A 23,949-nucleotide genomic window follows, 5' to 3' on the forward strand; every position below is an offset into this window, starting at 1 on the left:
ATGAGGTTTAGCTTCTGGGCAGGACAAGACTACCACTGTCATGTATGGTATTCATATTTGATTTAGTAAAAAGTGTCCCTTTCTACATGTCTGGGCACTTGGGTTAGCAAGATGAGTGTGGACCTCATTGTACCGCCCCCCTTAGCTAGGCACCCTTGCATAGTGTTAAAAGATAAACTGAAGCACCCAAAAATATTTGAGCAAACAGCAATTCATGAATCAGGAAGCACTGAATCACAAGCACCCCCAACGGAGCAGGGAGGGAAGAACTTTGTTGGAAAAAAAAATGTAGAAGTACAACAAAAAAAGTTTTTGATTTGTTCAGTTTGATCAACTGCCTTAAACTACCTCCACTGGAAGTTTAAAACAATATAACTAATGCCCAGCCAGCCACCTGTGGTTGGCTGACCTTAAATATCATCTTCTTTTAATTTCTGAGTCACATTTCACTTTGCTTATGTAGGACACAAAGATCAGAGCACCGAAATGTAATGGCCATCCATTTAAATGTATGAACCACAGGGAACATCTCCACAATCTCCAAGGTGGCCCCTGGGTCATGGTCCCTTCTTTAAAAAAAGTTGATGACTCTGCCCAAATAGGGTTCAAGGTAGACCCAGTCAGCCCCAGAGATAGAAAGAAGCGAAGAAAAGAGCCAAGGCAGAAAAACCCTACCATCCCAATTCAGGTGACAGACGGTTGGCCCACATCAGCTCTCCCCATCTAGAATCCCTTACCTCCAAGGAGGGAGCGGAGAGAGTCATAAATGTGCTTACCCTGACATACTTGGCTAGAGACTTCTGTACCATCAAGAAGAAACAGTCTTTAGAAGTTGCAAGGAGGTTATTTGTATTTACACAACTTCACAAGAACCCTTCCAGCACTTCCTTCCTGGGTCTTACTATATTAGGACTATTCTTTCATTTCCTTCCGACACTGTGTCTACATCCTTTGGATAGAGGTTCCATGTATAAAAGTGTGTAAGAGCTATACATTCCCAGCCACTAGCATCCACTAACACCAGTGGCTAAAAGAGATTTATCCTTTTCTTTCCTTTTTATTCTTATTGCTAGACATCCATTTTTCTTTCATTACTTTCTTTTGCTTCTTTGTCTAAAGTACTACTGGACTTATATTTCTATTCAAATTTATATTTTACTCCAGTGCCCTTCATGGTTCCATAAACCATGATTCCTAAAGCTAGTGTGTGGAGCCACATGGAGGGGTGCCCAGCATCTTGTTCTGTGTGCATTCATTCCTGAACCACCTGTCATTATCTCTTCCTCCAACCTGGCGACCTCGCTCTTGATGCACCTACATTCTGACTTTACCATTTTTCATTCACACCCTCACCTTGCCTAATGAATTTGACTTTCCACACCTTCTCCTCAGCTAGAGATACTGAGATCATCTTTTAGCTCAGCTCTGGTTATCTCCTCCCAGCCTGAACCTTTTTGGGTGAACACCTGCCCTCCTTTGGGTGTGTCCTGGTGGCCTTATACGTCCACCAGCCCTACCCCGCATGAATGGTACACCCATGAAGTCACCCAAGGTCATGAACACAGAGAGAGAAGAGCTGGAGGGGGTGGAGGACGTGAAATCTGGAGAATCCAGCAGGAAGGTGTCCCTCCTTCAAGAGGGTAGAAACCATTGTGAGAAAGACACAATGAACCTCTTGGAGACCTAACTCCACAGGAGGAGTAGATAATGTGAGGGAAGCTCAGTGATTTAAAAAAAAAGAAAAAGAAAAAAAGAGTCTTGGGAGGCTCAAGAAAGAAGAAAATATGTTCCATACAGAAACTGGGAAAAATTCAATCTAGGCTCTCATTAAAGTGGACTTTGATTTATGTTTCCGGGGTTGTGTGGCTACTCTCAGTTTAACTTCTGCCTATCTTGGTTAGTTCCTAAATGTTTCTGATCTTGGTCTCTCTCTCTCTTTCCAGGCTTGGTCTACTCAAATGAACCTTGCAAAGTGGCCAGAGGCCTTGCCATTTGCCCGCTGAGAATCCATCAGTGATGTCCTGTTACCCATGGGGTAAAGTCAGCTCCTCTGTCTGGACATAGGCTCAGTAGGACCCAGGCCCCTCTTCTTATCTTATTAGATAGCCGTCTCTACTGCCAGCTCCCTCAAACAGTGATATAGACATCACTAGACACCACACTCCACAGATGGTAGGCACTCCAGTGGGTGGACCCATTGACTGAAATTTGAAACCATAGACAAAGTGCTCCTAGTTGAGATCAGTCCTGTTTATTTCTAATCTTTCTGTAAGGAAAGACAAGGTACTTGGCACTTTTCAAGCCCCTCAGTGGCTCTGGACCTTGCCAAAGCAGTCCACAGTCCTGTAGGTTCTGCCACTAAGTCTGCACAGCTGACATCCTTGAAAGCTCAGCCTGCAGTGGCTCAAAAAGTAGAAAATGGCTTAGTAGCCACCAAGAGCCTGCAGCCAAGGAGATGTTTTTCTAGTTTGAACCCATGCACCCAGACAGTCCAAGAGATCCTGAAGCAAAGTCAACATCTGCTCACAAAGGAACTTGACTCCCCCAGGAGGTCACCCCAGGACCAAACCCAGCCCACCTTCATACCCAGCATCAGGTGAACTGACACCCACTTCCTTCTCCACATTCCACAACTACATGATCTCCAGGAATCTGGCCTAGCTTCTGTTTCCACTTGCCTTCATCCCAGAATGCCTCATGGAAAGTTTTTACTTCGAAGTTTGCACCTAAAAATGAGGGACTACTCTGCTCTCCAACAAAGCCTTGACAGCATTTGGCAGGCTATAGTCTGAGAGGCCTCTCAGTGGTCACATCTAGGTGTGGCAGCAATGGTCACTCCTCATCATAGAGCCTCCTGGCTTCTCCAAGGCTCAGATAAATCAGAAAAGAACATGCAAAGCAAAGGCCAGACCCACTCCAAGGACAAGCAGGCACTTGTCTTAGATTCAGAGGACATTTCTGCTAACTTGTGACTCTTTAGAAAAGGAAATTTCTCTGGCAAGCAGCTGAAATGGGAGGGTGGGGTACATCAGTATGCACAGTAAAAAGAGCAAGACTGTGATACCAGAAAGCCCAGGACTAGCTAAGGGATCTTCATTAAGCCTGAGCCTCTTTTGCAAAGAAGGTAGAAAGATAAGAATCTGCCACATGTTAGCAAGCAGAGGACCAGGTAAGTTATACCTCCCCAACCTCCAGGTTCTTCATCCATAAATGTTGGAGCAATTCTCCCCTGAATCTTCTCAGCAACATTCTGAGGTTTAGATACCTTTTAAAAAGTTTCCAAAATCCTACAGCCACTGTCTAGAACATGGATGGAACACAGTTCCATTTTATTCCCAAATCACTCCTGCTTCCAAAGTAAATAAAACATATCCATAGTCTCTGCCCTTAGTGAACTCAAATTTTGAAGGAGAGAAGTTACACTTAGATCTAAAGGATGTGTTTTATGCCCCATAGTGAGGAGGGGCTTTCTGGGGTAGGAGACAATATGCACTGTGCTTTGAAAAACGGATTTCATACATTTTTTTTCTTGACTACTGGAAAAACTGGATCCAAATTTGTAGGTCCCCAGGGGCAAGTAGAAAGGACTTGTTAATATCTTTGGCATGTGCCTGCCTCACATATACATAGCATTTTCTTTCTTTCCTACCTTTATCTTCTCTTTGCTAAATGGTTTTCCATAATATGTCCTTTGTTTGAGTGCTTCTTTGAAAGTAAACTGCCTTCAAATATTTTTAAACCATGTAGAAGATAAGTAAAGCAAAATAAATAGTTTGTGGGATAAGAGTGGATTCCTACTACATCTATACCAGATGTAGAGAGGCAAGTGTAGACACTGCTTGGCCAATGATTGGTTTTACTGCTTACCTCTGCCTTCGTTTCTACAGGTGCGACTGATTATCCTCTCTACTGGTTCTTTGAGGAGCTCATATATAAACTGCTGGAGCTGCAGGGAGCAAGTAAGTCAGGCTGCTGGGCCCACTCCAAGGGTAATTTCAATTGCAGTGAAGGTGCTCAGACCCTGCCAAAGGTGCTAGGTCCCTGTTTGTCCCTGTGCCTAGCCCTGTCACTTAGAGAAAGGTCCGAGGAGATCCCGGAGAGAGGGATGTCATCTCAGAATGGCAGAGTTCTTGACTTACATGGTGGAAAACAATTTCAGTATTCATTGGACGTTGATGCACATGCAGAGATTTATGTAGGAAAGCAAGGATTTTACACCCAAAGGGAAAAAGAGGGCAGGCTACCTCAAAAGTGAGAGGCAGTTGGTCTGAGGTTCTTTTTATAGAGGGATAGTAGTTAGGGACCAAACTAGAGGCGGAATCAGTTACACCACCTCACACCAGTTTTCCGTCTGCTTGCACATTATCCTTGCACTGTGCCCAGTTTGTGACAAAGACATGGGTGCTGGGACAGGGCTGGGTTGCTTATAAGTTGCTTATTTTGTGTTTCACCAATTCATGGGTATTTCCCTTTTGATTCAGTAATTTTTTTCCTCTGTATCCCCAAATTCCTATCTCAGTCTCGGCTGAGATTTTCTGCCCAATCCCCAAGTCCTTCCTGGGTTAGGCTTTTGTACTTGGCAGCCCTGGTCTTAGGCTCTAAGGCCTTAGCTCCAAAACAAAGGCCTTCAGCTGGGGCAGAATGTGAGTGCAAAGTGGACATCAATGATACTGGTGGGGTGTCCCATTGGAATTCAGGTTCTTGGAATCCCGAACAAAGAAGTGAGCAGACATGCAGAAGAAACAGGACTAGATCTCAATTAGATCTAGAGCATAGGTTTACTGAAAGTGAAAGTGAAGATAATACTTGGTAATGTGGAGTAAAGTGGGCTGAGCAAGGGAGTGGCTCAAGGCCCCCAGGTCTGAGTGAATCTTTTCTTCTCTGCCTATCTGTACCATCCAAATGACATATAGACACAAGCACGTATGTCAACATAACATACAATACACAGGTTTGCACAAATAGACACAAAATCAGGCAGGAAACAACACTCTTATAGCTTTCTACCAGTTATTAGATTCCCACAGGTAGGAGCAAAAAGAACTAAAGGTGTTTACTATACAGTGTCTATTAGACTTGACCCTCAAGAAATTAAATGGAGTCTGTCACAGATGTTCTTTGTGTGACAGTGAACAATAAATTATAGAGTAGAGGACACAAACCTTGGGGATGCTCGTACAGTTGTGAATTACTGGGGTGGGGTCTACCAATCGTGTCTGGATACTAAATCAATGGTTCAGGTTGCCACTGGTCCATCCATGAGGACAATACATGTCAGCCATGACCACTGTACATTCTCCTTTTAGGAAATTCTGAAGTGGACAATCTTTTTTCCTTTTCCAGTGTATTTGAGAGTTAACCCTTGAATAATTGGCCTCTGAAAAATAAAACAGTAGGAAAAGATAGAAAGCTTAAAAGCTCCAGTTAGATAAAGCCAGACTAATTTGATCTAAAAGTGAATTTACCAGAAAAACCATGAGTTCCAAAAGGCAGAGGTTTAAAAAAATGACACAGTCAGGCCGGGCGTGGTGGCTCATGCCTGTAATCCCAACAGCTCAGGAGGCTGAGACAGGAGAATCAGGAGTTCAAAGCCAGCCTCAGCATCGGGCAAGGTGCTAAGCACCTCAGGGTTGGGGATGTGGCTCAGTGGTCAAGTGAGTGCCTCTGAGTTCAATCCCTGGTACCAAAAAAAATAAAAATAAAAATGACAGAGTCAAATTTTTCTAGTAAAGGATGACATGGAACATCTATATCAGACCAGATTAGAGGCAGCCTTGATATTTAAAGAATGTAGGAGCCCACGATTCCAGGGAGAGGGTGGACTTCAGGAAAAGATTCAAGAAAAAGAAAACTTGTAAAACAGCCATCTATGTTCTATGTCCCATAGCAGCTTGGATTAAAGAGTGACACTTTTTTTTCCTCTGGTCTCAAACTGGTTTGGGGCAGGTTTTTATGCAACTTACATTCCAATGCAAGCCTCAGAGGGATAGTTCTCAGACAGACAGCTAAAGGGTAAGGGCAGCTGGGCTTTTGAACATGAGAGATGAAGGGCATTAAGTACCTCTTGACCCAGAGATGGATAGTACCCCTTTATCTTAGATGTGAATAAGTGTTTCCACCAATTGGAGTCTTGGGTGGGATCCCATGGTATTCTGTTTGTCTGGACATTAAGATGAGAAGGTAAGAGGAAGAGAAAGAGGTCTCTACCCTAGAGCGAACTAGGGTACAAAATCTCATAATCACTGGCCTTCAGTTTTTACAAGAGTATTGCCTTTACCAAGAATATTTTAATTACCAGTGGATAAAGTTTGTTCCCCCAAAAGACGAAGGGCGAAGCCTCAATTCTTACTCTAAGGGCTGCAGCATCTAAGTTCCAATCGAGAGATCTTTAAGTTTTACCAGAGCATGCTCTAGCCAAAAACCTGTCAATTATTTTAAGATTTTTTCCTTTAGACACCAAGAATCTGAGGTGGAAAATTAAAGTTTATAAACCACTGAACAGAGAAAGTAACCAGAAAAGCATTGGGGTACCAATGATAACCAGGTAGTGAACAACAAACAAGACAGAGGCCCACGGCAAAGCCAGGGTGTTTCAAAGGCCCCACTGCAAGTGTGTTGTGAGCTCGGGTTGTTTGGAGAAGGAGGGAACCGCTGAGCTACTTCCTCTGGTGGGTGCTGTGGGTGCTCCCCTGAAAGACATAGGGGCTACTCAGTAAAGAGTCATCTGATGTCTGGATCTGAGGTGGGAGCAGAGGCTTCTCTGGGACTGATGGATTTTTGTCTTTTCATGATATAAGATTTTTGTATAAGATCATAAAGTCTTGAGTGTATGAGATTTCTGACTATTTGTCTTGTCTTTTACAAACCAATTGAAGGATAGTATTAAAATTTGGGCTATTATTAATGGACCATTGTACTGGGGCCAAGTAGCATTACAATAGAAGATAAGGCATCTCTTTCTCAGATTATCAGGATCAAAGTTGTCCCAGTGGTACAGAATAACCCAAGTTGGGACTCCTGTGGTATAAAGGTAGTTCCTCTCATGGTTGTCTGTAAAAGAAGGAAAACCTAAGGATCTAAGGACTAGATTCCAAATTCCATCAAAGTGTCACTCAGAGGAATGAGTCATCTCTGACTTAAGTATCTCTGGGGTCCCTATGGGGATCCTGGCCTAGGGTGGCCAGATATCTCTGGCCTTACATTTGGCAACAATATCATGGTTGAATGTTCCCTAGAGCACATGCCTCCTCTAAATCCATGAGTTCCTTCTGGCTCCTGAGTCCCTCGTTGAAATGATGAATGCCTTGGTAGACTGACCTGGCATTAAAAAATTGATGGCAAAAGACAGGGAGTCCCATTGAAACCTAGGACTAGGGTGAGATATAACAAGCTGACCCAAAGGTTGAAAGAGAGTACATCCCAGTTTGCTTTGGGGGACATCTTTTTAAATGTTGGAACAAGATCAAGCTATCACCAAGGGCAGAGGCCAACAATAATTTGTGGGACTCTTGGATATGGTGCCCAACTTTGGGGATTGTTATAACTATTTTCAGGAATATTGGCCTCCCTACCCAAGAAGCTAAGGGACAACCAAACCTCCTTTATCAGGTAGGAATCACTTGGCTTCATTCCAGCAGCTTGACCTTTGTTTCCATTCCCTCACCGTACCTAAAAAAAAAGGGACAGCAATCATCCTCCATGTTCTCAGGCATGGAAAACTACCATAGCCAATAGACCTCAGCACCCCTCTCTGGGGTGGGGGGAAATGATTGGTGCAAAAGAGGCACTTGCTCTCCAGAAGACGATACCAAGAACACTTCAGGAGAGGAGGAATTGGCAACCTGTGTATAAAGGCCTATAAGAGGTCAATAAATATATAAAAAAAAAAGAAGAGGAAGTCACAGAGCCAGTTTGGAGCCATAGTAGAGCTAGAAAGGGAAGTGTCAACACAATTAGCCTTGGCTGAGCTGTTTCCTTCAGATGACCACAGCGTTGGGATGAGTGGATGGTTTTACTATGTGCCTGTGATGGTGAGCTTTGCCTTGAACCAGCACGGACTAAATCTAACAGGATCTTACAACTGGATTATCCTGTCACAGGAGTCTTCAAGTGGCAGGCACCCTAATATATCTTAGTTACCTAGACTGTACCTGCTGAGAGTATAACCGTGGGCCAAAGGTGTCTCCTTGTCTATGGCCAAAGAAGCTGAGGCCAGGAGAAGGCAGTAAACAAAAACAGAGGCAGATCCAGAATGCCTTGAGGACTTAGTGCAAATACATGGCAGGGGAGCTGAGTAATACCAGAGAGCCCAGCAAAGTCACAGGGTCTCCACACTTTCAGGCTATAGAGTTTCAAATGCTCTGAAGAGAGGTGTCTTCTGATCATCCTGGGGATTCCTCAAAGACCATCAGTTGCTTCTCAGTCTGAATGTGATACTATCAGAGAGCTTGACAGAAAAGAGAAGTAGGTTTAGGCAATTGCAACAGAGGATCCCCGACTCCCATAGCAGGACTTGCCTCCTGGCTGGCTCACCAAATAATAACAGGTGGGGACAAGTTGGAATCTAGGTTCTTGGCATCCTGAACAAAGAATTGAGCAAGACATGCAGATATAAGAAGCAGAGAATAGATCTATTGAAAGTGAAAGTGAAGGTAACGCTTGGTAATGTAGAATGGATGAGCTGAGCGAGGGATGGCTCAAGGCCCCTGTGTCTGGGTGAGTCTTGTCTTATATGCTGAGCTGTGCTTCATTACTCTGTCTGCACAGACCTGATTGAAGATCTTGCCCTATTTGTTCCCCTTGGTTACTTTATTTTCACCTAATTAGAATGAAGAACATGTAGTAGAATTGCCACAGGTGAAGTGGCAAGAGTTGTCATGGTAATGGGACTTACCTTAAACAGGGACATGATGACTCATCTTCCAGCCTTGCACCCCCAACCAGCATTTTTCTTGTACCCTGCCTACCCTATCTTGATGTTCCTAAACTCTTACCTCACTAGGAGAATTTAGGCACAGACTTGTAAGTAAAGTAACTAAGACTGTAGTCACCTGAGCTTTAAAAATCAGTGCATCAGAACAGAGACATGCAAAGTCAACAGGAGGACAGAGAAGAGCTTCCAAGCAGAAAAATCAAAATTGGCCTGCATGATTATGTTAGGATTTCTAAAGAAAGATGAGTCACCCTATGATGGAATTGATCAATCACTTTAATTTAAAAGGAGAAGGTCACAAAGTCAAACCAAGGAGCACTACCTATGGAGAAGATTGAGCCAAACAAATTATTATTTGCAGTCAAATTGGTAGGACTGTCCCTACTGTGCTGTAATTGAGATGTCTTATTTAGATGTCATGAACTGTTCCGTGTGTCCATTTCTCCTTGTTTCTATTTCATGCTTACAACACACACCCACACACACACACACACACACATACACACACACAAACACGTTGCATATAGGATTTACTTTTCCCAGTAGGTCAGTCGGCTTCCAGGGAAAGTATGAGCTTATGGTAATGGGAGAATTCTATTTTTGCGAGTTTCATTTAGCAAGTGGACAATTTGCCTGCTGAGACCTACCTTCAATCTCGTGACCATAGTCTACCCTGAGGCTACCCAAGTCACAGGTACACTGCCAAATTCATCTACTCAAAGTAAATGTCTAAGCCTAAAAATATGCAGGATTGTGGAGAATTTGCCAAGGTAGAAAATATCTCTCAAACTGTGAGAACCTTTAGCAGACAAACTATTTGGGATCCTTGAAAAGGACACACAGAAGAGCACTTTTTCTGACATTTTAAACTCCATATCTCCCAGATTGCTTCTAAGTGGCCACCCATGGGAATGGGTATTTGCTCACCTATTATCTTCCCCTTCTTGGGATCCCTGTTCACCTCCTTTCTGCCACAGACTTCACTGGACAGTGGACTCTCTATATACTGGCCACTGCAGTCCCTGGGAATCAAGCACATGTTGCCAGGTGAGTCCTGTGCAGTTGAGCTTCTCTAACCAGCACCCTGTGGTGAGGGTCGTCATCAGCACCCAAGCCCTCCCTCCATCCATTTATCCTACTTTCTAACCAAACTGAGTTCCATCTTTCCTCCCACTTGGCTCCCTGGCTACTTCCAACCCAGCCAGCTCAGACAGGAAACAGAGACTGTCGCTGTGGATGACTAACATATTAAAACTTTCCATATCTTAGTACAGAGCATTACTCAAATTGGTTCAAGAGGCAAGAAGGTGGAATTGAAAGTATATGAACTTACAAAAACAAATATCTTATGTTTGACTATCCAAATGGCAAAAAATCTTTTTATACTCACTTGTTGAAGGAATGGGGAAACAAGAACATCCACAGACTGCTGGAATTAAAATTTTTACATTTCCTGGGGAACAATTTGGCAATTTAATATATTTAAATGTCTTTAAAATAAAAATGCATTTTAAATCATCAATGCCACTTCTAGGAATTTACTCAAGGAAGTAAAGATATATACAGAGATTAAGCTATACAGTTGTTTGTTGTAACATTGTTTGTATTAATGAAAAGTTAGATATAAGATAAATATTTAACAACAGAGAATTAGTTAAATAAACAGTATATTCATACAATGAAATCCTATGCAGTCTTTTAAAATGATATAGAAACACATTTATAGACACAAAAGAACATTTATTGTACTGTTAAGAAGAAAAATCAGTTGCAAATACATACATGGAAATAAGTCTGAAATGACATACCAATGTGATTATAGTTCTGATATGTGAATTTACTTTTCACTTGTTTATCAGTATTTTTCCATTTTTTCACAAAATTATTTATTGCTTATATAATAAAAAATATAAAATTTGCCTTTTTAAAAGATTTAGATTTGGTATTTATAAAGATTTTGGTTCAAATCCCACTGATTAACAAAGAAGCCATTGAGAAGTAACTTATGCCCCAAGTCTCAGTTTCCTTGTGTGCCAAATCACACTTTTCTCACAAAGTGGTTGTGAGGTTTAAATGGGAAAGCATCAATAAAGTGCCTGACCCAAGCAGACGTTGAAGAACACTCTTTCCTTTCCTTCCAGGATGTTCAAAAATACCTCAGAATAATAGTTCACAAGGACAAGGTGGGGAAATACAATCATATGAAATGTAGGTTTGAAAAATCAGTAGGCACTCATACTTAATGCTCTAGCCTTTATTTTTTTTTTTCTTAATTTTTTTCAGCTCTAATCTCCTTAACCCCAGGTGACCCATAGAGATGCCCCTCAGGCGGACTGTGTTACCCAACCCCACCAGTAGGTGGGGCCGGTCTCCACCCTGTGTCCACATGGCCTGCACACCTATTTACCAGGCACCAGACAGCACCTCATGGAAGGTCATCCCATCAGAACTCACTAAAAACACCTGGGACCCTCCTCTCTCAAGTCTACCTCCTCCAACCTCAACCCAGTTCCTGTTAGCAGCTCCCTCAACCCTTACTTGAGGGAGGCAACCCCAGCTGCACTGGGGTTGAATGTCCTCATTCATAAATTTCAATATATATCAGGTAGCAACTGGGATTTTCCTTGACTTCTCCCAGCTTCTTATTCATCACTTACCACCCATTATGACTGCCTAGTAGGTGCTGAGCATTGGATTAGGATTCAGAGATGAGTTGCAGACAGACTCTGACCTGGGAAGCCTTACAAATTGTCGGGGAAAACAGGGACACACTGTCATACTATGCTACTGTGTTACAATAAGTATTATTGTCATATATGGATACAGTGATTGCTAGATGCCAGGGCCCCTTATAACCACTTTGTATATGTAAATGTGTATTTAATCCTCACAAACTACCTTTATGAGATACGTTAAAATTAACTATTTTGTAAGGGAAGAAAGTGAAGCATAGAGATGGAATTTGTCCAAAACAGCACAGTTGGTAAATGGCAGAAGCAAGATTCAAAATGAGATATTTCTTTATACTCTTAAAAAATGAGGACTCCAAGCTGGGCACAATGGCACATGCCTATAATCTCAGCAGCTTGGGAGGTTGAGGTAGGAGGATCATGAGTTCAAAGCGAGTCTTAGCAACTTAGTGAGGCCCTGTCTCTAAATAAAATATTTTAAAAGGCTGGGGATTTGGCTCAGTGGTTAAGTGCCCCTGGGTTCAACCCCTGGTACCAAAAAAAAAAAAAAATGAGGACTCCAAAGAGCTTTTTTTATGTGGATCATATGTAGTGATATTTATCATATTAGAAATTAAAATATAGAAATGTTGTATACATTTATTTATTTTCAAATAAAATTATGTCAATTACATGTTAACCTATATAAAAGTTTGTGAAAAGAATGGTATTATTTCATGTTTACAAATCTCTTCAGTGTCTCATTAGCAAGTATCTCACATCTTTTGCTCTCAATCTACTGTGATTTGTTATTTAATTGAAATACATGAAGAAATCTGGCCTCATCAGACATGGAGTTGGAGTCTTCTTTGTTAAGGCACTAAAACTCCACAAGTGATAGTTTCTTAAAGGCATACCGCAAAGTGGAATCTAAAGCCGGGTGCTATTGTCTGAATGCTTTCCACAATTTATGTTGGAATTTGATTGTCAATAATATAGTATCAAGACACACCACCTTTAGAAAGGATGAGTGACCACATGAAAGGGGATGGAGGAAACTAGGTAAACTACGTGGGCCCTTTCTTGCTCTCAGCAGTAGTCATCTTTCCATCATTCTGACATAAACAATATGTAGAGACAAGATTTGTTGAGACTCAGAGTTTTGGAGATTTTAGTCTGTGGATAATTGTCGTCATGGTTTTGGGGCCTGTGGTGAGGCAGAACATAAGGGCCATGAGCATATGGCAGAGCAAAAGCATTATCTCATGGTCAGGAAGTGAAAGAAAGAGAGTGGAAGGGGCTGGTCCCATTCAAGGAGGGGATGCCCCCAGTGACCTAATGACTTTCCACTGGGCCCCAACTCCTGAAAGTCCCACCGCCTCCCAAGAGCACCCACACAGGCAAAATCACACACAGACACCAAACACATGGCCTTTGGGAGACATTTCAGATCCAAACCCCAGTGCCCTTCTGCCTTTCACACAGCATTGAAGGTACTGCCAGGGCAGCAGATAGCAGCCCTAGCTGGACACTGAATCTGCTAGGGACTTGATCTTGGACTTCCCAGTCTTAGAACTATGCCAAATTATCTCTATTATGCAGACATCACCCAATCTGTGATATTTTATTATAGTCGTGGGCATGAATGGAGATGCTGGCTCACATGGAGGATATGTTTTCTAGAGTATCCATTTTACCCTTGAACTCATATTTTCTCATTGGCAGCTAATATTGTCACTTGTTTTCCTTGAAGTAGCAGCCCCAATTAACTCAACTTCATATCCTCACTGCCTCTCTCTTGGGGAATCTGCCAGCCCAAGACTGAATAACCACAGTGTGGCTATAAGTCATTCTTTCAAGGGAAAATGGAGTTCTATAAGAAAAAAAAAATGTCTAGTTCATCTTCTAACTCAAACAATTGCTCCAACACTTTTCTTTAAGACTACCATTGTATTTTGGTAGATAACCAAAATGCTTTATTTATTTTGTCACACAAACCATTAAAAAGACAGGCATATAAGGGTTGATATGGAATCATTTTGATTATTTTTACTGCTTCATTAAGGACTTTCTTTTTGGGGGGAGGTGGGGCATCAGGGATTGAGCTCAGGGGCATTCCACTGCTGAGCCACATCCCCAGCCCTATTTTGTATTTTATTTAGAGAGAGGGTCTCATGAGTTGCTTAGCACCTTACTGTTGCAGAGGCTGGCTTTGAACTCATGATCCTCCTGTCTCAGCCTCCTGAGACACTGGGATTACAGGCATGCACCACCTCACCTAGCCATTAAGACATTCTTTAGTGAAAATGTTTTAACTGCGCACATGTGAGGAAGAATACAACCCTGAATCTAGAACACTTGGCACCTGTATGAGCTGCCTGGCCCCCATCTGAACAGCCCTGGCCCATCTCCAAGATTCCCTAGAATTCCAGATTTTGCTTACATGGATCACTTATAATCACCTACCCCCACAAATCAGACTCAGCCTAGACTAGACAAACCTCAGTTTTCCTCAGCCCCATCAACACTGATTGGATTTCTAGACCCTCAAAAGAGAGAAAAGGGAGTGGAATTCACATCTGGAGCTGGGGCTGTGTGGCAGGCACGGCACTGTCTAATTCAGCCCTCATCATCTCCATTTTGCCAATCATGAACCTGGGGATGGAGGAAGGAGGATTCCAGCACAGAGCCGTCTGCCATGAAGGTAAATTCCCTGTCAGCTCCTTCAGGTCCATTCCCACAGTCCCATTCCTGCCCTCTGTCTGGACTTCCTCCCCTTCGTGTCCGCCGGCTGGTGAGCTTCCAGAATGCCTCACAATCAAAATTTCCTGAAATGCGAAAATTCCCAGCACTGGCGGTTTTAATCATCCAGTGTCTGAATTCCTAATAATCACACATCACTCAGATGTTGGAAACTATGAGACACATCAGTCCCCGGGATAGATAACTGATAAAGTCTGAATCGGGTTCGCTTCTGCCATCGTCTGTGGTGTTGGAACTCAGGACACCCAACTTTCCCTCTGGGAGTACTTCCACCCAAGCTGCAGGTCTCTCCTCTCTGTGTGTCCCACACACGGGAGTCAACATCCTCCAGCCCCTGCCTCTTCCCTGGAAAAGCCAGAACCCATTCAAACAAGTCACAAAACAACTCCCCAGGATGTGACCAGGATAAGAATCACATCCTAAGACTCAGTTTCAGGAAAGTTCAACCCAAAATAAACCCAAAGCTGAAGTAAATAAAGCATTAGGATTATTTTTGGGAGAGCAATTTCACAGAACTACAAGAGAGGAAAAAAAGATACTGTTGTCAACAGCCTTTGTTCAGATATTCTGTGTTTCTGGCCCATCTTGTTAAGTGGTGGTTTGGTATCTGATATTTATGCAAGGGGAATGACCCATGTTTACCAAAATTATACCATTTCTTCGGAGGGTAAGAGTGTCCTGTAAGCACTGGTTTGAGATAGGGCAGAGAGCCTGATGAGGACCCATGGTTGTGATGATTAAAGCCAGGCTAGAAAGAACATGTAATTTGTGCCAAAGAGCCCAGAGAACAATGGCTAAGCGAGAACTCCATTGAACACACACACAGGGACATTGCCTTGCAGCCTTGGGTCCATACGGAGAAGGGTCACACACTGAAACCTTTAAAGGACAAGAGAAGGAACAAGATTTGGTATAAAGAAGGGCAAAGTAGGGGCTGGATGTGAGGTTCAGTGGTAGAGCCTGTGGTCAGCTTGTGCAGGACCCTGAGTTCAATCCCTGGCACCATAAACAAATCAATAAACAAATAAACAAGCAAACACATGAATAAGAAGGACAGAGTGGGATAATAGACACTGGCTAAGCCTTAGCCCCACTTGTATATTCTGCCAAATGGAACAGATTCTATCATTGTGACCACCGTGATCTTGCGCTCATTCACTCTTTACCCAGTACTTAATGAGCATGTCATCCCCAGCTAAGCACCAGGAATACCACAAGGATGAGACATAGATGGTGCCCTCAAGGAGCATCCAGGTCAGTGGGGGAAATGAACTCTTGTAGAGGTAATGAAAAGAAGGTAATGAGCCACATACATCCTGATGGGGAAGGTGGTACCTAGTGACAATGTCAATTGAACCTGTTAAAAAATCCCAGAAAGGATGATGGCCAACATTTTGACAGGTGGAGGTGGATGCTAATGGTAATCCCAAAGATACCAATCAACTTTTGCATTTATCACCCCCACTTAAATTCTTCAGCAATAGTAAACGCTTTATGATCCTTAATTCAAATTGGATGAGCAATAACTTGGTGTATTTAACTTGGGAAAGCAGCATGATCTAATGGAGAAAAAGAGCACCTCGCTAGTTTGGAGTTTTCAGGGAGACAGGCCTGATTTGAACCCTGCTGCTGCTGCTGCTGCTGCTGCTGCTGCTGCTGCTGCTGCTTACTAGCCATGAACAACTTAGCTACGGTCTGGGAATCCATACCTACCACGCAAGAATGTTACTAGAGAGAAAATGAAGCAATCGGAGCACCTGGTACTTAACATTGCCTTCTTCCTCTGAGATCAGGTAGTACATCCTGAGAATCCTTCATTTCCATGGATGAGCATTCCTCAGTGACCCTACAGCCTCCACTCAGGGTGCTGTTTTCTCTCCCCTACAGCACAGAAGAGCCTTGGGGCTCCTGTCCCCATTCCCTGACTTGTTCTCATTCAGTCCAGTTCTCAAACAACAACCAAAAGTGCTTTGGAATGTAGGCACTCCCATGCCTTTCCCCAGCCCCAAACCTTCCATGGCTCCCTGTGGTTCTAGAAAAGTGGAGATTTTGAAGTGGCCTTTAGGGTCTTCACTTTCCAGGTCCTGCTCACCTCTCAGCCTCATCCCTCCAACACCTGTCACTCTCCACTTCAGACTGGCCTGCAGGATCTTGCATGTACTTCCTTCCGTGTGCAATACCTGATAACTGTCATCCTGTCCTTCTCTACAAACTGATGCCTCTTCCTCCAGGAAGCAGGCCATGGTTTCTTTCCTCCCTGCCCCTGTACAAAACTGCGTTCACAGGTCCTATCTCTGTGCTCTTAGTAACTCCTACTTCCATCTCTCCTCGGTATATCACATTCTTTTGCAATCTCCTTCTTGACATCCATCAGTAGATAGAAAAACTTTTTAGATTTTATATTTTTTATCCCAGGTCTAGCTAACGAATGGTAGATAGAGACAAGCTTAAAACCCAGGTCAGTCTTGCCCCCAAACTCATGGATTCCTATAATCCCTATTGAAATCTAACATAACCCCACCCCCCAGGTCAATCTCCTCCCCCAGCACCTCACACACAGGTGTTCCATGCCCCTCTATTTACATGGACTCACTTTCTGTCAGAAACTCATTGCTCCCTTGCAGGCTTGAAGGTACTCTTTGGAATGTACACAAGTATTATTCTTCCCGAAAACACTGAAGTCACTGATTTGGGTGAAATCATTTTGGAGTGGGTAATAAGCAGGGGACTTCCGTGAGCTCAGTCCTCTGACAGGGAGGAGGGGCAAGAATCATACTGCAACTCAGTTTAGGAGAAAATTCTTGGAAACTTGAGCAAGTGAGTTTGTTTCTTACTCATTAAACTGCGTTGAGTCAACCTTTGTGCTTTCATCAATATTTGTGGACTGAAAACATGACAAACTGTCCCCTGTGCTGCTCTACATGTGAACATTGATTGATGGGACCAGGAACAAAATTCCCTGGGAACAAAAAAAAAAAAAAAAAAAAAAAAGAACTGGCATGACTGCCTAAGCAGTGTTTGTTTTCCATTTTGGAAGCTTCTGCTTCCAAATGAAGTACACTCCATCAGCCGGTCACAGGTCTGCCACCCTAGAGCCATGTGGATCCAGAACATGAAGAGGCTTTAACGTCATAACGTTCTCTTGCATCTACCTGCCCTTTGCCGGGTACTCATGTCCTTCCCTGGGGTGGCTCCTGAAGGTTCTCCTCTCTTCCTATTGCACTCTCCTCCAATCTATTCTCCAGCAAAGTGCTCTTGAAATATGGTGAAGCAATCTTTCATGTGTAGTGGGCATTATGGCTACTTGTCCACACCAGTCCTCCCACCCAGGATCTGAAGGTTTGGGTAGGAACCCTGAGATGAGCCAAATCAGCCAATCCCATAATGCAGTGGCCCTCCCGCAGAACTCAGTATAGGGTTTTGCATACCCTTGGTCACAGAGGTTGGGTGGGCATGAGGGGAGACCATCGACTGGGTGCTCAGGCTTGAATTTTGAGGTTGTGGGGGTAATGTTGTGGTTCTGTCTCATCCCCAGAGCATGAATGAGGAAGCACAGCCTCAGTTCTGCCTAAAGCCATTCTTGACCTTGAGGCAAACCACTGCAAGGAAGATGATGCCCAGGGAATCACCAGGCTCTGGCGGGAACCCTGACTGCACCACATCTGAAGCCTCCTCACCTTTCAAGCTCTCAGTTTTAAGCAACCAATAAACCCTCTTTACTGCTGAAGCCAGCGTGGGTTAGGTTTGCTATAACTTGCTACAGAAGGTCTCCTGGGTGATTCAAAAGCCTCCTGGTGCACTTGGAATTGCATCCAGATGCCCTACCTTGGCATTAAAGGCCCACTAAATTCTAAGATCAGTGAGTGGTGGGCCAAGAGCTAGATTTTCATTGGCCCCGGTATTACCAGCCCTTGCTAGCATGAAGCAGGCACTCTGTTAATTTTTTTCTTTTCTTTTTTCTTTTTTTTTTTTTTTGAATGAGTGAACCCAGGTCTCTCTCCAGTACATTATCTGGAAACAGAAGACTCCCCTGACCCCCCAGTCCTGCTGCATCTTCTGCTGGAGCCACCTCTGCACACAGGTTGTATTTTTCAAACTATCAGTTTTCTTGTGCAGCTCCTCCTGTGTGTCCTGAGCAGGTCACCCAACCATGCCCAGCAGTGTGTCTGACTCCAGTTTTCCAACAGGCAGCAGGGGTCAGTGAGGACCAAGGTGCAGGACTGTGCAAACATGCCCAGGAAGTGGAGCTGGAATGGTCTGGAAGTCTCACAAGTAGATCAGCAGGGCCTCTGAGCCATCATGGTTTGGGCCAAGATGCATGTGACCGTGGGTGCTCTCTCTGTGCGGGAGGAAGATCCAGCTTCAGGTCAGGACATTCCATTCCTTGCTCATTAACCCATATTCCCTTTCCTGCCTTAGGCCCTTGGCGCTGCCCTTTCCTCAACTGCTCACCCAGTGACTCTACCCTGTGTCCAAACTTTGCCTTAATTCTCTGCGGTGCTTATTAAGGATTTTGTTTGCTTTTCTCTGTTCCCCCCTTAAAACATAAACTCCATGACAGTAGGGACAAAGCTGTCTCCTTTATCATATCAAGAATCCCCTGAAAAACCTTAAACAAGTGAACAGTTCCCCCTCACGCTCCATAAGCAGCTGAGGCAGCGTCCTCAGGTAGAGACCCCTGCCTGTGACCTCCTGGGCAGTGCTCCCACTCCCATCTAGAGTAATCCTCCCCTGACAACAACGTTCTGCTCAGCATATGGTTATTTCCTTCACTGTCTTTACCCTAATACAAAATGACCTCGTGGATTTGTGTTTACCTGTTTGATATCTGAATGTAAACTGTGGCATTCTTTGCTGAATCCCCAGGGAGACGGCTTCCTGACTTCAAGTAGATGCTCAATAAACTTTTGTGGATGGAATAAAGGAACAGGGAGGGGAGGGAAGAGGCTCTGAGGCTCCGCAACCAGTGGGTGTGAGAAGATAAAAGGGAAAAGCGGACCAAAGTTGACTTAGAGTATCTCTGCGAGGTAAACAGGGCCGCTGAGAGACCGAGAAAGCAAAGTTGACAATGTTGTAACCTCTTCCAAATAAGCTCCCTGCTGAAGTCCATGGTGGACACCGGATCTCTCTGATTCCTTTGCAGTTCCTTTTCTATTGATCCTGCTGAATACTCATCTACATTTTCTTCAAGTATTGACCATCTCCCCATATCCAAACCATCCAAATTCCTGCAGGGTAATGACTGGCTACTTGAGAAACAGTCACTGTGTCTCCAATTTCGCTGGTCTCCACTGTGATCCATCCATGCTGCTTCTACGAGGCCACAGCGGCCAATGCCAGGCTGACATTTTAAAAGTTTCATGGAGCCTTTGTGCTACAGTAAGGCCTCTGGCTTCTCTTTCTCTCAATTATTACCTTAACCATGCCCCGGAGACCTAAGGAGCCAGTTTATTTTGACTGGGAGATTGTTAAACTGCAGGAGGCAAGCCAGAGACACAGCCAGGCTGTGATTTCCATTGCTCACACAGGCCTCAGCCAGAGGTGCTGAGAATAGCCAAGGCCACTTCCTGCTGGAGGAGGAAATGGCAGTTTCCTCCACTCCCTCCCGGAAACATTGCTTCCTCTCTGGTGCCTAGATCCGTGTTCACCCATTAGACAGCCTCTCCCCACCCCAAAGCCCCAGAGACCAGCTCCAGTGTGTGGAAGACATCCTGTTTCCCCTGAGGAAATGGGCCAGATTGGAGAGTCTCCCGGGTATGAGTTGGGGCGTGAGTGATCAGAGGAGCAGGAAGGAGCAGCCGAGGACTCACACTAATAGATAGACATCCAGCATCCACCAGGATTGCACCCCACCCTCCACCCTGTCCTGATCCTTAGCCATCCAAGTGAACTTGACCCACGCCCACCCAACTTTGCTGTTCAAAGTCCTCCCGAGATCTCTCCCTTTTTTTCTTAATTGACACATACTCATTATACATATTTATGGGGAACAGTGGGATATTTTGATAGCTGTGTACAATGTGTAATGAACGAATTAGGTCGTGGCACTGTACTGCAGAATGCCAGGGCTTATTCCTCTGCTCTAACTGCATTTGGGTGCCCCGTGATCGCTTCTGAGTCTCTGAAGCTTTCTCTGTCTCCTCCATCCACTATCTTTCTTTTGTACCACATCATTCCAGAACAACAACAACAACAAAAAACTCTGTTCCTTTGTTTCTACAGAAATATTTATTAAATATTTTAAATGTTCACACACACATTCCAGAAGTTAGAAAACTTTCTGGGCATTGAGTGGTTCCAGGGTGCCATCATGTTGCCTGGCAAGTAACCTCCCAGAGAAAGCTCTGGAACCAGGCATCCTGAGTTCAAATCCTGCTCCCTACCTCTCTCTCCCTGTTAGGTGGAGCTCGCTGGGTGGGTCCTGTAAGTTCTCTGGGCCGCAGTTTTCTCTCTGTAAGAAGAGTGCTGACTACCCCTTCAGCACACTGATAGATTTAATGAGATGAAGCACTTAGAACAGATCAAGTTCTCTTTATCTGTTCAGGACTCAATAAACACTCATTGTTCTTTTGCTGTTTTCTCTTCCCTTTTAACAGGGGAGAGAAATGGAAACAAAAAACATAACCTTGGGCTGGGGATGTGGCTCAAGCGGTAGCACGCTCGCCTGGCATGCGTGCGGCCCGGGTTCGATCCTCAGCACCACATACAAACAAAGATGTTGTGTCCGCCAAGAACTAAAAAATAAATATTAAAAAAAAATTCTCTCTCTCTCTCTCTCTCTTTAAAAAAAAAAAAAAAAAAAAAAACATAACCTTTCCCTGTCTCTAAACAAATAATGGCACCTGAGGCTGCATCAGTGGGCATCCCCACCCTGGCTTCAGTTTCTGAGGGTGTTTGTCCAGTGCTCTCCTGGTATTGGCTTGAATAAAAACCTCTCAATCTTGTTTTCACTTATTAACATCTAATATCAACTACTTGCCAAATGATTTTTAGGATACCTTATTTTTTAAAATAAACTCTACATTTTAAAATATTTTTAGACTCACAGCAGGTAGTACAATTCCCTGACACTGCACACCAGTGTTCCCCAGTGCCAACAGCACATAAGAACACTGTGCATGTGTGACCATTAAGGACCAATACTGATCTGCTGTTAAGAGCGGAAGTTCCATGCTTTCTCCAGACGTCCTTAATTCTCTCTTCATGTTCTCCTTCTGTTCCATGATCCCATCCAGGATACCACATTCAGGCTCTTTCTAGCCTGTGACTGTTTCTCAAAGTGTCCTTGTTTTTTGATGACCTTGGCAGTCTTACAGAGTACTGGTTGGGTATTTTGAAGGATGTGTCTAAATCAGGCATGGTCAGATATTTGTCACTTAATTAGGTGGATGGGGTTTAGGGCTTAGGGATTGGGGGACGAATACCAGAGAAGTACCACTGGGTCACATTTTATCAAGAGTCATTCCATCAGTGTGACTTTCTAGTGTTCACGTTGACCTTGATCGTCTGGCTGAGGAAGTGGGTGTCCAATTTCTCCACTGTAAGGTTAGTCTCTTTCTCTGCCTTCACACTGTATCCTTTGGAAGGAGGTTACCGAGCACTGCCCACACTTCAGGAGCAGGGAGATGGGCTCCATGCCCTGGAGGGCAGAATAGCTGAAGAAGTTATTTGGAATCCTGTAGTATGGAAATTTGTCTATTCTTCCCAGTGGGTTTATTTCTCCAATTATTTACTTGTATCAGTTTGAACTCACAGCTATGTGTTTCATGTGTTGTGTTATAATCTAATACGACCTTAGTTGTTTTGCTGTTTAGATTGTCCCAGCTTTGGCCATTGGGGACTCTTTCTGCATCCTTCTGACATCATTCCATCATGGTTTTTCTTTTGTTCTCTTTTTGAACAATTCCTTACTTTCTGGTACAATGAGAATCTGGTACAAAGCTGAATCTTTAAATTTCCTAATCCTGTCATAGGTTCAGCCATTTCTCCAATGATTATTGGTTCCTTTCTTGCGAAATGGTATTAGAAACCAAGTTCTGATCATGGGGTATGCTTGCTGCTGATAGGCATGTCATTCTCAGCTGACAGAGCAAGAAAATACATGTGTGTGTACTAACATGTGTATACCCATGTATCTATAATACTAACATATCACCGAATCTCACCTGCATCTACATTAAGCTAAAATATGGTTCATACTGATACATACAATGCTAATACTTTATCACGTGGCTCATTCGAACTTTCCCCTCTTGCTTACCTATTCAGTCCTATTCTTCCCCCCCCCCCCAAGGTACTGGGGATTGAACTCAGGGGCACTAGACCACTAAGCCACATCCCCAGCCCTATTTTGTACTTTATTTAGAGACAGAGTCTCACTGAGTTGCTTAGCACCTCGCTGTTGGTGAGGCTGGCTTTGAACTTGAAATCTCAGCCTTTTGAGCTGTTGAGATTACAGGTGTGTACCCCTGCACCCAGCTTTCAGTCTTCTTCTAATAGTAAGAAGTCTTCTTCTACCTCTTGCCAGACATTTATTTAATTGTTCAATTTTAGTACAATGCTAAATATTGTACTAAATACTATATATTACTATATATTAACCCATATTCCCACAAGAAGCAGTCTCCCTGACAGTATAGTACTTATACAGAGTGTCTTTGGCCCTTAATTTTATAGACTCCATTCATTTCCAAAGTTACTTAGTCAGTCCTCCACACACTTCCTTTCTAATATCTCTAGGTTGTCTTGTCACATTATGCATCCCATCCTGGAATCCCTTGACCTTCTGAATGAATTGTTTTAAGTTTGAATACCCTTAAGTTCATTTTGTGCCGCCAAGTTCCACATATATCTATCAAGTATCTGTGGAGACAGTTTAATACAACATAGATTCAGTATTCTAAAAATCCCCTGTGTTTCACCTATTCAATTCCGCCCAGATCCCCAGCAATTACTAATCTGTTTGCTATCTCTGTAGTTTCCCCTTTTTCTAAAATGGCAGAGAGCTGGAATCCTACCACATGGTGCATTCATGCTGCCTGCTGGTACTTCGCAATATGCATTGCAGATTCATCCACACCTCTTCATGACTTGAAAGCTCCTTTTTTATAAAACCATAAAACTGTATTCCACTGAGCTTACATATGACAATCTGTCTATGCATTCACTTGTTGAAAGACACCTTGTGAGATTTTTCCCCCCTCTGTTTATGGCCATGATAAAAATAAAGCTGCTGTAGATGTTGATGTGCAGGTTTCTGTTTGGACATTGGTGTTCAGTTCCATTGTTGTAATACCTAGGACCATGACTGCTAGATCTTACGGTAAGCATATATTTAGTTATGTAAAAAGCTGCCACACTGTCTCCTAACATGGCTCTACTCTTCTGCATCCCACAAGCTTGGAATGAAAGTCTCTGCTCCTCCATGTTCTTGTCATCATTTGACATGGTCAGGGTTTTTAGATTTGGGCCATTCTAATAGGTAATGATATTTAATTGTTATTTTAATTTGCAACTTCCTAATAACAAATTATGCTGACCATTTTTTAATATAATTTTTTACTTTTTGTAAAATTAATTTGGGGA

General features: G+C 43.4%; 1 long non-coding RNA gene across 1 annotated transcript in view; it reads left to right on the top strand.

Moving 5' to 3' along the window:
- Window positions 1-17,418: 17,418 nt before the first annotated feature.
- The window catches only part of LOC124097023 (uncharacterized), a 44,201-nt gene continuing 37,670 nt past the window's right edge, over window positions 17,419-23,949 (top strand). The window contains exons 1-3 of the long non-coding RNA XR_006853079.2: window positions 17,419-17,530; window positions 17,900-18,445; window positions 18,552-18,730. This is a non-coding gene — a long non-coding RNA (uncharacterized LOC124097023). The remainder of the gene's footprint in view (window positions 17,531-17,899; window positions 18,446-18,551; window positions 18,731-23,949) is intronic.

The sequence above is a fragment of the Marmota monax genome, unplaced genomic scaffold, assembly GCF_021218885.2.
Source record: "Marmota monax isolate L192 unplaced genomic scaffold, Marmota_monax_Labrador192_F-V1.1 WCK01_AAM20220418_F8-fsc00023, whole genome shotgun sequence".
Taxonomy (NCBI): Eukaryota; Metazoa; Chordata; class Mammalia; order Rodentia; family Sciuridae; genus Marmota; species Marmota monax.